Raw genomic sequence first — 13,264 nt, 5'->3', positions numbered from 1 at the left:
CTCTCTTAATATGGGGAAAACAGAAAGCATTGTAAGCAGAGGATGGCTGTTAGTATTTGTCCTGTTTGTTTAAAGAAATTTTCATCTTAGGGATATTAAGCAACTAAACTACAAAATTTGTGTTTTGACAACTGTGTAAGGAATTAATTTTTAAAATATATACATATTATGCGTGATGTTTTTATAACATGCCATCCAATTATAACTTTTTTAAAGTATTTGTTCAGAAAAAAATTAATTTATTCAGCATTTTAGAAACCCTGATAAATATAGTAATATGAATATAAAGCAAGCTTTCCAGAAAATCACTTCCCATTTTCTATTTTTGGCCAGAGTCCTCTTTCAGCCAATAGAGGGGTGAGCCAGACCTCACAATGTGAAGATGGTGCCTCTTGTTCCTGGCTCACAAAGAATTTGGTGCCTCATATTTCTCTGCTTGTCATAGACCTGAACCTGGTTCAGCATCCACGTGTGTGCTCTGCCCAGCATCCCCTCTTGGGAGCCAGCATCTGTCACAGCTTCCATGAATAGCAAGTTATCCTGAACTGTCTATTGGATCCCATTAGATTGTAGGCTCCTTTAGATTTCTTTAGATTGTGCATTTTAGGACTTCGGAAATAAGAATATAATTCCAAACCAAAAATAAAGTAGTACCAGTGTCTATTTTACCTAAATGCTCACAGACACAGTAGCTCCTGTGCTCTTTACCTTTCTTGTTTTCATGATGTAGATGGAGCTGTCAAAGCCGTTGGCAGAACTAACACATGACTGGATTATAAGCAAACTTTGAAAAGAAGGGTTTATGCTTTTAACGTTAATGCAAAATTGAAAGATTTGAGTTTCTCACTTAAGAATGTCAGTAACACATTTTATTTCCTACCTCCCTCAAACAAATTTTTCCTTGCACAATATATTTGTAATATATGAGTGCGCAAACACGTCAGTGTTTACACATTGGAAAACTGAGATCTTAGTATTAATGTTGCCATTCAGCTTTTCGTCAGGCTTTTCCTGCTCAGAAACATTTGAGTTTTCCCTGTTTTCTACATCATCAATCCCAAACTCCTCTATCTGGTCGCCAATCCATCCCCTCTCCAATCAGGCTCCACCCGTCCCATCAAACCATATATTCTTTGAATTCCCAGTGAGCACACACTTATCAAGCCCTCCTCCTCCTCACCTATGCTCACCTGGACCAATCTCAATTCAAAGATCAAACATTCTCTAGAATACCTCAGTCCTTACATAATCAATTTCCTAATTTAGCACTTAATTTGATATTTAGTTATACATTGTATCAATTTGTAATATGATGCTATTCTTTATTTTCTATGTGTCACTCTATTTTCCTCAACTGTTCTGGAAGCATAAACAACTAAATCATGAAGGGGTAAGTAAGTATGAAGTTCAGAAATCATCAAACCGTTAGCAATGCCATTTCCCGGGTTGGGGGCCGAGCGGGTTGGGATGACTGAAAGCAGAAGGCAACTCCGGAACCTGCTGATTTCCAGCAAGGACAGCAATAGTAACTTCTCCTAGCAGCAGTCCCATGCTATAAATATATTCAAGCCCTCACCCTACCAAGGGGTCGCTTGCTGCCCTGGTTGGGTCCTGAGAAATCAGGGCTGGGGAAGTAAAGAGAGGAACAGTCTCTGATCAATTTAGGACTTTCCATTGTTATAATCTCATTGCTCTAAGAGTTGCTTAAAGACACGGTTGAATGGAATTAAGTCTGCCCTTATTTTTCAACCCAGATGGGAAAAAAAAAAAAGTGAAGCATTCATGAAATACAAATCTAAGATGACTTTTCTGAAATTGTATTTTCTTCCTGGAAATGGCATAGCAAAAGCTATAACAAAATGTTTATAGAATTTTAATAAATTGTAACTAAAATGCATGCATTTGAAATACATTTGTCATAATTTTATATATTTTATAGAGTTAAGCATATATATATATATACACACCTCTATATTTATATAGATTTCTTTGCATAGATCCAGACACGACTCTTTAAACTTTTATATATTTTAATCTCCAGTGAGAAATACCGAAGTGAAATAGGTCATTTCTTTCCATGGTGGAGCTGATGGCTGACTCCAAGCTGTGACCAAATGATCTCTCTTTGAAGCCAGAAGAGAAATATGAACATGGGCTTATTTTTCCTTATGTGTATCTTCAAGAATTCTGCTTTCATAATGATGAGAGTTAACTTTTAGAACAATTTATTTTATGCAAAAAAAAAAAAAAAGACTAAGAGAAGAGGTCTTTGTCTCTTCAAGATAACATAATTTTGGCTGTGGAATTTTTTTAAATCTTAGAGGACAATTGTGTGTTTGGGAGGAAAAACGGGGACTGACTCGGAATGCTATAGTTACAACATCTCCAGTTACCTTACACTCTGAAGACATGAAATACGTTCCAACTGTTGGAAACTTTCAGTTAAAACCAATTTGGGTTTTTCTGCTCAAAGTCATTAATTCAGTTTGTTAGACCCAGGTTCTCTCTTTCTTAACAAAGTGGAACATAAACAACTCAGACTTCCCTAAGAAAATTAAAGAGTGGTAGATAAGGTCCTTATACATAATTTCTAATATTTATTTACGCTTACTCTGTATCCTGCACTGTGTCAAATTCTTTGCATGCATCATCTCATTTAATCTTCACAGCGATCCTATGAGGTAAATACAATTAACAGGACCATTTTCTGAGGAGAGGACTAAAGTTTAGAAGGTTTTAGATGCTTAATGTCATAGAATTTTGGCAGATCTAAAATTCATACCTGGACATTCTGACCCAGAGGTTAAAGCCTTTAATCACTATTCTATTTTGCCTCCCAGACAAAAATAAGCCTTAACTTTCAGCTTATTTTCAGCTGAAGATGAGAATCTCCTTGAGAGCACAGTTCTATAATGATAGCCCAGAAAGAAGCTTAAGACTTTGTACCTAATTCCAATGTGTGGGTCTCTGCCTGCAGGCTGAAGGCAGACCGATTCTCAAGCAGACGAGACAAAGCCAGTCTTATTTTCAAGTCCTAGAGGAAGATGATCCACCAAGGAGGAGTGAGAAAGAAAAATTCTGTTCCTGTAGAGGATGGAGTTTTGAGTCACTTCACTTGGATATTAAAGGGAAGGGGCCCCCATCCATATAGACGACCTCACATTGCACTTATTTCAGAACCTTTATCATGCCTGTGTGGCATTTCCAGCCTCCCTGTCTGAAGTACTCAAAAGTTAAGCACAGATGCTTCAACTGTATCTCAGTTGCTTCCTAGTAACCACTGCTGATTCATCCTATAAATAGTGTCCTAAAGAAGACTTTTTCCAATGTGCACCTGCAAACCCGGACCACAGCCTGTTACCCTGGAGGTGATGTCTTTCTCTCTCTTACCTGGGAAGAGTCTGCTGACCTTGGTCCTCTGCTCTGAGCATCTTCACTCTTCAGTGTCACCAGGAGTGACTTTATAGACAGCCTTAGCTGTTTGGGGCAGAAAGACGCAACTCTCAGGCTGAGCACAACCTGAAAAAGGTTTTTATCTTTGTTGCTTGCTGTGGCACACTGGCAAACTCCCCCAACGTCATCTTTACTGATCTATTGCTATTTGAGGTCAGGGACCTTATTCCTCTTGTTTACTACTATATCCCCATTCAGCAGTGCTCGGCATGCTGTAAATGCTTAATCAATACTTAACAAAGTTCACGAGTGAGCAAACATACTCCCTCTGTTGTCAATTTCCTCAGATTTTCCTGCTTTGTGATCACATTCCTAAAATATCCTCATTTGGGGAACCTGCTCAAAATGAGACAAATTATTAAAATAAATATTATTCACAAAAGAAGAAATGCACAAAACTGAGGAGGATCATGCAGTGCATAGATGAGGATTCTGAAAACATGTATTACATATAGTTCTGTTTTCTCTTTCTTGAAGAACAATTGGTTAAACATATATTACATATAGTTCTGTTTTCTCTTTCTTGAAGAAAAGTTGGTTAACCAAAAACAAAAACTTACTCCTGGAGTAGATGAAGCTGGACTAGCAAATGCATTTTTCACAAGCTTACTACGTGGCTTCAAGATGAGTATCATCAATAATCAATCAAAGACCTGACATTACTTGGTAGTAGATAGAAAGAGGTCACTGGCTTCTCCTGGTCCAGAAGGTTCCTCCACATATTTCCCTCCTATTTTTTAAAAACTTGTTTTGACTCCCAGTGATCAATAAAAATTCAGCTTGAATATACACAGTGATAAGGATGCCATTGTGCCTCTTCCTTTCTATTCTGGCCTTTCTTTTGACCAAATAACTTGGCCTTTCTTTGGACCAAGTTACTCAGTAAGTTAAAGTCAAATGGTTACAACCTAAAAGCATTTTTTAAAACAAGTTCCTGAATCATAACAAGCACAAACAAAACATGGAAATAAGTAAGTTTGGAAGGCTTGATGAGTTTTCTATCATTTTCAGTGCATCAGTTTGCCTTTCTATTTGGGGACACTGGTTTATGTGAAAACTAGATAATCACAATTATTAATGATTAAATAAAAAGAGAATGTTTTTAAAGCTAAATCTCCTGTCTTTAAGTTATCATGAATCATTCATCACCATAGCAAGCCCCATAGGGATTTAGGTTCCATAGCTGAATGGCTGGCGCATTCCATAACAATGAACATACATAGACGGAGGAGAGAGTAAAAATGGGCAGATCGCACGCTTTAAGATATAATCTTCCACATCCTGTCTATTGTAAATAGTGCTGCAATGAACATTGTGGTAGATATCTCTTTCTGAATGATGGTTTTCTCAGGGTATATGCCCAGTAGTGAGATTGCTGGGTCATATGTTTTTTTTTTTGTTTTTTGTGTTTTTTTTGCAGTACACGGGCCTCTCACTGTTGTGGCCTCTACCGTTGCGGAGCGCAGGCTCAGCGGCCATGGCTCACGGGCCCAGCCGCTCCGCGGCATGTGGGATCTTCCCGGGCCGGGGCACGAACCCGTGTCCCCTGCATCGGCAGGCAGACTCTCAACCACTGTGCCACCAGGGAAGCCCCTAATTTTAGTTTTTTAAGGAACCTCCATACTGTTCTCCATAGTGGCTGTATCCATTTACATTCCCACCAACAGTGCAAGAGGGTTCCCTTTCTCCACACCCTGTCCAGCATTTATTGTTTCTAGATTTTTTGATAATGGCCATTCTGAGGGGTGTGAGGTGTTAGCTCATTGTAGTTTTGATTTGCATTTCTCTAATAATTAGTGATGTTGAGCATCTTTTCATGTGCCTCTTGGCCATCTGTATGTCTTCTTTAGTATGCATATGGTTGATTCACTTTGTTGTACAACAGAAACTAACAACAGCATTGTGAAGCAATTATACTCCAATAAAGATCTATTAAAAAAAAAAAGATAATCTTGTCAGCTGAGGGTGTCAGGGAAGCAGCGATCTTCACTCCTTATTACACAATGACAATGACTATTTGCATAACAACTCTTTTTGCCTGTTCCTTAAACTTTAGGCACTGCTTATAGTTAGTTATCAGACATCTTAAAACTGTCAACAATATCGATACTTAAGAGTATTTAATTCGCTAAATTACCTTACTAAAATTAATTAATTTGTAAAAAGGTGACATCAATACTTTTTATTTAGAAAAAAGTAGTTTTTGATAAATACGAAGCAATTTGAAGCCCACATGTGGACAATAAAATTAAGCTGAATGTGAAGTCTTTGATAAAAGACACAATGAGATTTACTTGGATGATATTTCCTGAAAAAACAAAAAACCTTTTTTGATATATAAATAAAATGAAATACCTTAACACATTTTTTAACTGTGTGGCCCAACATAAATATTAATTACACTTCTTAATGCTTGAAGTGATAAGTAAGCAAAAGTAAATGAGTGATCTTAGAATACATTTTATTCTAAGATTGTATTGTAATATGAGCATTTTTGATAAATCACAATAATGTACAAAGTTTTAGCTATTTGAACTAAAAGGCAATACTTTGAATAATAGATAAAAAGTAAATTTCCCTGCATTATAAGGGTGTCTGGAGCCCTTTCAACTAATTTTGTGAGTTAATGAGCCATGATATTTTTCCTTAAAGAACCATTTTTTGAAGCATCAAGTGAATTTAGGGGATGAGTTATTTTCAAGCAGTACAAAGAGTTCTAAGAGCTAAGTGACTTTTTGGATGGTCCTAATAAGAAAGTAGAAATAAAACTGATATCCAGGGCTTCCCTGGTGGCGCAGTGGTTGAGAGTCCACCTGCCAATGCAGGGGACACGGGTTCGAGCCCTGGTCCGGGAGGATCCCACATGCCGTGGAGCAACTAGGCCCGTGAGCCACAACTACTGAGCCTGCGCGTCTGGAGCCTGTGCTCCACAACAAGAGAGGCCGCGATAGTGAGAAGCCCGCGCACCGCGATGAAGAGTGGCCCCCGCTCACCGCAACTAGAGAAAGCCCTCGCACAGAAACGAAGACCCAACACAGCCAAAAATGAATAAATAAATAAATAAATAAGGTTTCATTTAAAAAAACAAAAACAAAAAAACCTGATATCCAATGAGAATCTTCTAGTCTTTGCTTTGTACATATACTTCATAAACTTCCTATATCTTTGTACCGATTGTCACAACCCCAACTAGGATTCGGTGGTTTCTAGTTGGTTTAGGGTTAGAATGAGCAACTATCCTTGTTTGAGCACTAAACCTCCCACATCCAAGGACACTCTCCAGTGCCAGATAAACGGAGATGGTTGGTCCCCTTATCCTGGCCTCAGAGGCATTCAACTCTCTGTTTCTTCCACTGTGGTCTTGGCAAGCTCATCTTACACCTTTTCTTCCCTTTTCTCACCACGTACCACCTTCTTCCCTGCATACAGCATCTCTCATATGCTTTTGGTATTCTTTATTTAACCAAAATCCCCCCATGGTGTACCCCACGCAGGAAGCAATCTGTGTCTAGTAAAAGCCCTATTTCCAACAGTCACATCAAAACCTACTCTCTGCTGTAGGACCTCACTCTCTGTGAGGGACTGCAGATTGATAAATTAAACTGTGCTAGTTAAAGATACTGCATGGTGATCATTTGTATTTCTCGAGAAACTAGCTTAGCACAAAGAAGTACTCACACCATAGTAGACATATTTTAAATTTTTTTCTGTAAATGAATGTAGGAAGAAATAACAGACTGAATTGAATGAGTGCTAGGATTTTAAAGCACAACATAAGAGGTACAAAACAGGAGCTATTTTGATACAAGTAGATATATACATAGGCATAAATTACTAACAGTACTCTTCTTGGAACTTGAAGTTATTTGCAAAGTGGGATATCACCTCTTTTGACTACATGACTGTAGAGAAATAAAGGATCATTTTGCATTGTGTTTATCAATTTTCTTAATCAGCTGGGCTTGGCATTTGGCGTTACGGTTGGTATGTGACCCTAGAGCAGAATACAGTGTCTTGGTGGTAAAATTGCATTAATGTAGATGTATTTTCCTTTCTCATCATCATATATTAGAAAAATACATTTAAAAATAGGTAAGGGGGAGAGTATTTCAAGTTTTGAACCTAAGCCTGGTTCCCCAGAAAATTCAGATGTGTTTGGTCATGTACAAGAGACAGAAAAAAATCCATGGTAGCAGGGAGAGTTTCTAAGCGCACAAGTCAGGTCCCAGGAGAGTGAGTCAGAGTGAGAGATCTTGCTTCTGTGGTTTTCTTGCTCCACTTTCTCCCTGCCCTACCCATACCAGAGACTTGTGTTAAAGCTCTTAAGAGGGGAGATGGCCACAAAATGTATGGAAAAAGAATTTCACTAAAGTTCTACGTGGCCTTCTAAGTTCAGGGCAGCCCAGACAGGGACAGTAACAGCATGCTGAATAATCAAATGTGATCCAGGCCTTGGGACAGGTAAAACTGTAACTTGTGGTCCAGGAAACCATGAGGCCAGTACCTGGAGAGGAGTGGGACTCCTGAGTGGTGAGGGACATCAGCTGTATCATACACAAGTGGGGAAAAGTTATTCTGTTTGCCATTCACACAATCTCTGGAGGAGACACCCTTGGCTACATTGGCCTCTTTCTGAGTTTTGTTACAGACCCTTGAGGTATAAGCACCACCTAGGAAATGTTGATTTCATAACTACTTATGAGGATAATTTAAATCTCTTTAGGTTTGTAGCCTGTGAAAACATAGGTGATGGTTATATAATACATTGTATATAATATATGCGTGCGTATTCAACCTGCCTGGTCTTCTGATTACAAATATATGTGTGTGTGTGTGTGTGTGTGTGTATCTATATCTCTCTATATCTCTCTCTCTATATATATATCTGTATTTATTCTACCTGGTCTTCTGATTAGGGGAGCTTAACCCATAGAAACTATTTTTGCCATTACAGTACCGTTCAGAGGGAGACTGTGAAGTCCCTGTACTTATAATACAGAGAAATGATTCATGTGTTAAAAAAGAAGCAAACAAAAATCATCAAACATCAACAAACTCCAGAATATTATCCTTCACCCATTGTTAATTTCTGTTAAATTATATTTCACTGTTCAATTTAATTGGGTATTTAATCACTTTTAAATTCTAAAATTAATTATATATTAAACTCCTTTGGGGGAGATTGAACGACTAGCAGAGAATTAAAATATAATCTTCAAAGGAATCAGCCCTCTAATCCATTTTAGATTTTAGTGAACTTTGAGAAGATACTCTTTTTCAAAGCATGCCACATGGAACTTAGTAACTCAGCTGTTCTACATTAATACAAAAATGAATACTCACTTTTTATTTCTGATAGTTAAAAAAAAAAGTCCCGCAACTATGCAGATATACAGGAGGTACGTGGGGGTAATAACATGCTAAGGCTATCAAATATAAAGTCTTTACCACATTCAAAATCCCACTCAACTTTCTTTTATCGATTCCTCTGAGCAAGGATTTCACCAAGATAGGATGAGACAAGATTACAGCAGCCTTTTAACAGCCAACCCTGATCCACCTTCATCAAGCATTCTGCTTATTCCTGGTAACTTGTTCTCTTTGATATGTTTCACACATTGATTTTGTGTGATATCCACCACCACCACCCCCCACCCGCCACCCACCAGGAGTTTTCTCAGGTAGAGGTGCTGTTTATAAATTAGCAATGTCAAGGGTCATTTCCTTAGGCTATCAAACACACACTATAGAAAGCAGGGGAGCCATTGTTTCATCACGAGGAACTTACTGTAAGTCCCAACGACTTCAAAGTCATCGTCCTTGAGCTTTGCCATGCTACCTACCCTATCATGTTCCCTGGTCCCATCCACAGCCACCTTCCCTCCTCCAGCACTCACTCCCTTCCTCCTACCAAGCAGTAGTCAATAGAGGAGAGGCAGCATGAACAGGATGGAGGGATGTGTGGATGCTCCCTGAGCCCAGGGTCAGAGTACTTGAGCTACTTTACACATCACCCTCCTGCAGACACCATGGTGGAACCAACAATCTTACTGTTTTAGTGCATTTCTGACAAATGATCCATTCATCCAGTTGTTACTGTTTTAGAATTCGCTCCTCCATATAAATGCTTTCCACTGCCACGAGCAGATTGAGTGAGAGAACCCAAAATTGTGGGAATAATTTCTCATCACATATATCAATCTGTGTGAATTTTCTTCCAGGCAGTGTTGCTAAGGATTCTATAAAATTGGTCTGTAATTATAAATGTAGTAAAAGAATATCTCTCTGTACATCTTTGAAGGGAATTATGCAAGAGAGGTCATCTCATTAAATTTGATCTCACCAGAGGGTATCTCAGCTTAAAAAGGGTAGAAGTGATCTTTGCAAATCAGGAAAAAGAGTGATGATGTATGGCTCACAGATGTTTCCTCCAAACATGACAAAAGAGGTCAAATGTTACCTCCTGAGTTTATATATAGAATAACTACATTACATGTTACGTGTGAATAATAAAATAACAAGTCAGAACTCCTCAACTGAGAAAAACACGGTGAGAAAAGCCTGAGATTACTGTTGAATTTCATCATGACCGTTCACCTGATTCTAATTCAAGTATTATAGTCACAAATGGATTGAACACATCAGTTAAATCAGTTCTTTGGCGGATGAATATAAGACATCAGAAGATGTCCTTTTCCTCTTTAAGAGTTTGTAGGGGTCACTGCAAACAAGGGGTCCCATATTGTCCTTAGAAACATGGCATAGATCCTCTCCTGTTCCAAATTTTTATTCCTACAACTACAACCTTCTGTTTTCTAGGGAGTGTTTCCTAGTTCCTCCGGGTGTTGTGGTTGGGGGAGGAGAGAAGAGGTTGCCTGTTGGGCCTTAAATCTTGTGTTAATTCATGTCTGTTGATTTCATCAAGCCCGAACAATTAATCGGGTTGGAAAAGATATGCCATGTTATTTCCAAAATTATGACTGCATTGCTCGAATATTAAGTCTGTTTCAGAATACCACTTACAAAGTGACATGGATACATGTTTTGGAATATGTGTACATTATCTTCCATGGACAGTTACAGTCAGGTAACCATGGCTCTCAGTGGGAACAGGCCTGTGGGAGGCTGAGCAGTGATCGGGGACTGATAGGAAGGGAAGGGGCATCTCTCCTGCTCTTCTCTGCTCTCACTCACCACCCTTTTCCACCCACTCCTGTGCCCCTAGGATCACACTCCCTAGTAAAAGAGTAGCATCTGCCACCACAGCCTTTGCTATACAGGGACACACGTTCAGACAACGATAGTAAAATTTATTTTGTACTTTGCACTTTGGCCCATAGCCAAAGTGGACCAAAATAAGCAAAGCCATCTTTGCATAGTACACTTGGTGTGATGAGTCACCTCTTCTCTTTCATATTGAAGTTTCTGACCTGGTTCATGTAAAAACTGAATCTATCTTCCCACATAGATGGGGACATTTATGACTTTGCCTGGCAGCCGGCCCACCCTTGATGGCAGAAGGGGATAAAAGTACCTTAGAGAGGGCCTCCCTGGTGGCGCGGTGGTTGAGAGTCCGCCTGCCGATGCAGGGGACACAGGTTCGTGCCCCGGTCCGGGAAGATCCCACATGCCGCGGAGCGGCTGGGCCTGTGAGCCATGGCCGCTGAGCCTGCGTGTCCGGAGCCTGTGCTCCACAACGGGAGAGGCCACAACAGTGAGAGGCCCGCGTACCGCAAAAAAAAAAAAAAAAAAAAAGTACCTTAGAGAGTCACAAAAGATGACAGGAAATTTTGAAAGAAAAGGGATTGATTGAGAAGTAATATTCTCACCAAAACTCAGTATCATTAAAAATATCAAGGATCTTAAGAAAGCCTTTTTAAAGTATAAACTTATTTTTACAGACTCAGAGCAGACCCCTCGAACGCGCTTACGTAGAGGGTGGGAATTCTCGTGCAGAAGAGCAACCCTTAAAGGTGTAGCACTGCTCTGGGGATTTGGAAAAAGCTCCGGGCACATCCAGAGGTATCTCAGAGATGTGTGAAAGGGGAAACCTTTCACTTCCTCAGGCAACAGCTTTCTGTTAAAGAGAAGAGGGACCAGTGAGGTGAGGAAGAGCTCGCTAAGACCTGGAGTGGCTTCAGCCAGGCATCCACCACGTCAGGTGCTCCGTCTGTCACAAGAGCCACCACTACGTCCACAGTGGATTTCTCAGTCAACAACGGCTAGAATCTAATGATCCTAGCAATCTCTTTAGACAGAAAAATAGACATTAAGGTGTTCCTTCCAGGCAAAGCGAGTATAAATTTGTGTTGGCATCATGGTAACTTTAAAGCACCTGATTGGGGTTAGAGAATCTTGGGGTCAGTTGCTTCTAAAACAATTCCTCGTGACACTTCGCTCCTGGGGGTGCATGTCCGTGTGCTAAGTGTTCAGAGGATGCTGAGTTATTACAGTGATGGTTATTATAGTTATTATAGTGATGGTCTGCATTTTCCAAAATACCTGTTTGGTGGTTCAGGCTTCTAGAGAGTTTAATGAAACTTTCCTTGTTGCTTCGTCATTTGTCACGTGGTCAGCAGAGGTCCACTACAGTGAAGTCTCCGCAGGAAAGTGGAAGGGAGGAGAAGCCATCTGATAGGATAATGAGACATAGAACAGCCACCCAAAGCAGTGTCCAAAGCCATCCTGGGATGGATAAAGTGATTCAGTACAGTTGTGTTGCATGCACAAATAGATGCTGACTGTCAGAAAATTTAGCTGATGATTGTTTTTCTTCTTCCTTCATATTTGTAAAAAGAGTAGCCAATTTTTGTTCCAGGACAGACAGATAAGGATGAATATTTTGAGACAAGAAAAATATGGTTCGATACCATGGGACAGGGTTAATAGGAAATACTAAGATACTGAACTGAAGTTTAAACTTTATGTTTTCCAAACTGCCGAAGCCATTTTAGGTTTTCTTATCAGTATTACAAAGATAGACGACTATTTTCACATCTTCCAAAGTCAGATCAATAGTGTATCAAGAATGTATGTGGTGATGCTTAGCTGCCCTCCAAGGGTTACTGAAAAGAATAAAATGATGGTTGTGAACTAGTTTTATAAAAAGAAATGCAGTAAACCAATGTTGGTTATTATTATTGCTGTTACAGTAACAGTTAGGATTTCATCCCAATCCTAAGGGGAAAACTTTAGAATATGAATTGCATGTATTTGTAGCCTAATGACAACGTGTGCGTTAGAATTCCTTTTCAATCTCATTCTACTCAGTCTTGCTATTAAATATTTGGTAAATTGAGTTGAAAGTGTGCTAATTGGATTTGTGGACAATCCAAAGCCAAGGATAAATGCTTTAGGAGAAGATTAAAGTATAATAGGATTCTGATAAACTTTGGGAAACAGGCCACTGTCCACCAAATGAGATTTCCTAAATGTGTCCACAAAGGCCCAGAGCATAAAATAAAATGAAATGCCTAAAATAGCAGAATGCATTGATCCCTGAGCAATATTGCGTTTATGTACACTTACTGAATTTTTATTTTTCTGGCTTTCTTTTATTCTAAACTCAAATTTTCTGCTCTTCTATTTCTCCCCTTTGTTTCCTCCACAAGTGTTTCTCCTACACCGAGAATTTTCTCCATTGTTACTCCTTGCTGTATTGAATTAAAAGGTGATTCTATATAGATGGTATTAGTTATAGTGAAGGATTGCATTGGCGATTTCGAGGACTGCTGTCATATGGTTCTAAACTTGGGGATGCAAAAGGAACTCATGGAAATTTCATGCAGACTTTCCACGCATCCCATGGTCA

The sequence above is a fragment of the Hyperoodon ampullatus genome (assembly GCF_949752795.1).
Source record: "Hyperoodon ampullatus genome assembly, chromosome: 20".
NCBI classification, from domain to species: domain Eukaryota; kingdom Metazoa; phylum Chordata; class Mammalia; order Artiodactyla; family Ziphiidae; genus Hyperoodon; species Hyperoodon ampullatus.
The sequence above is the reverse complement of the archived record's forward strand: the minus strand, read 5'-3'. Positions refer to the sequence as shown.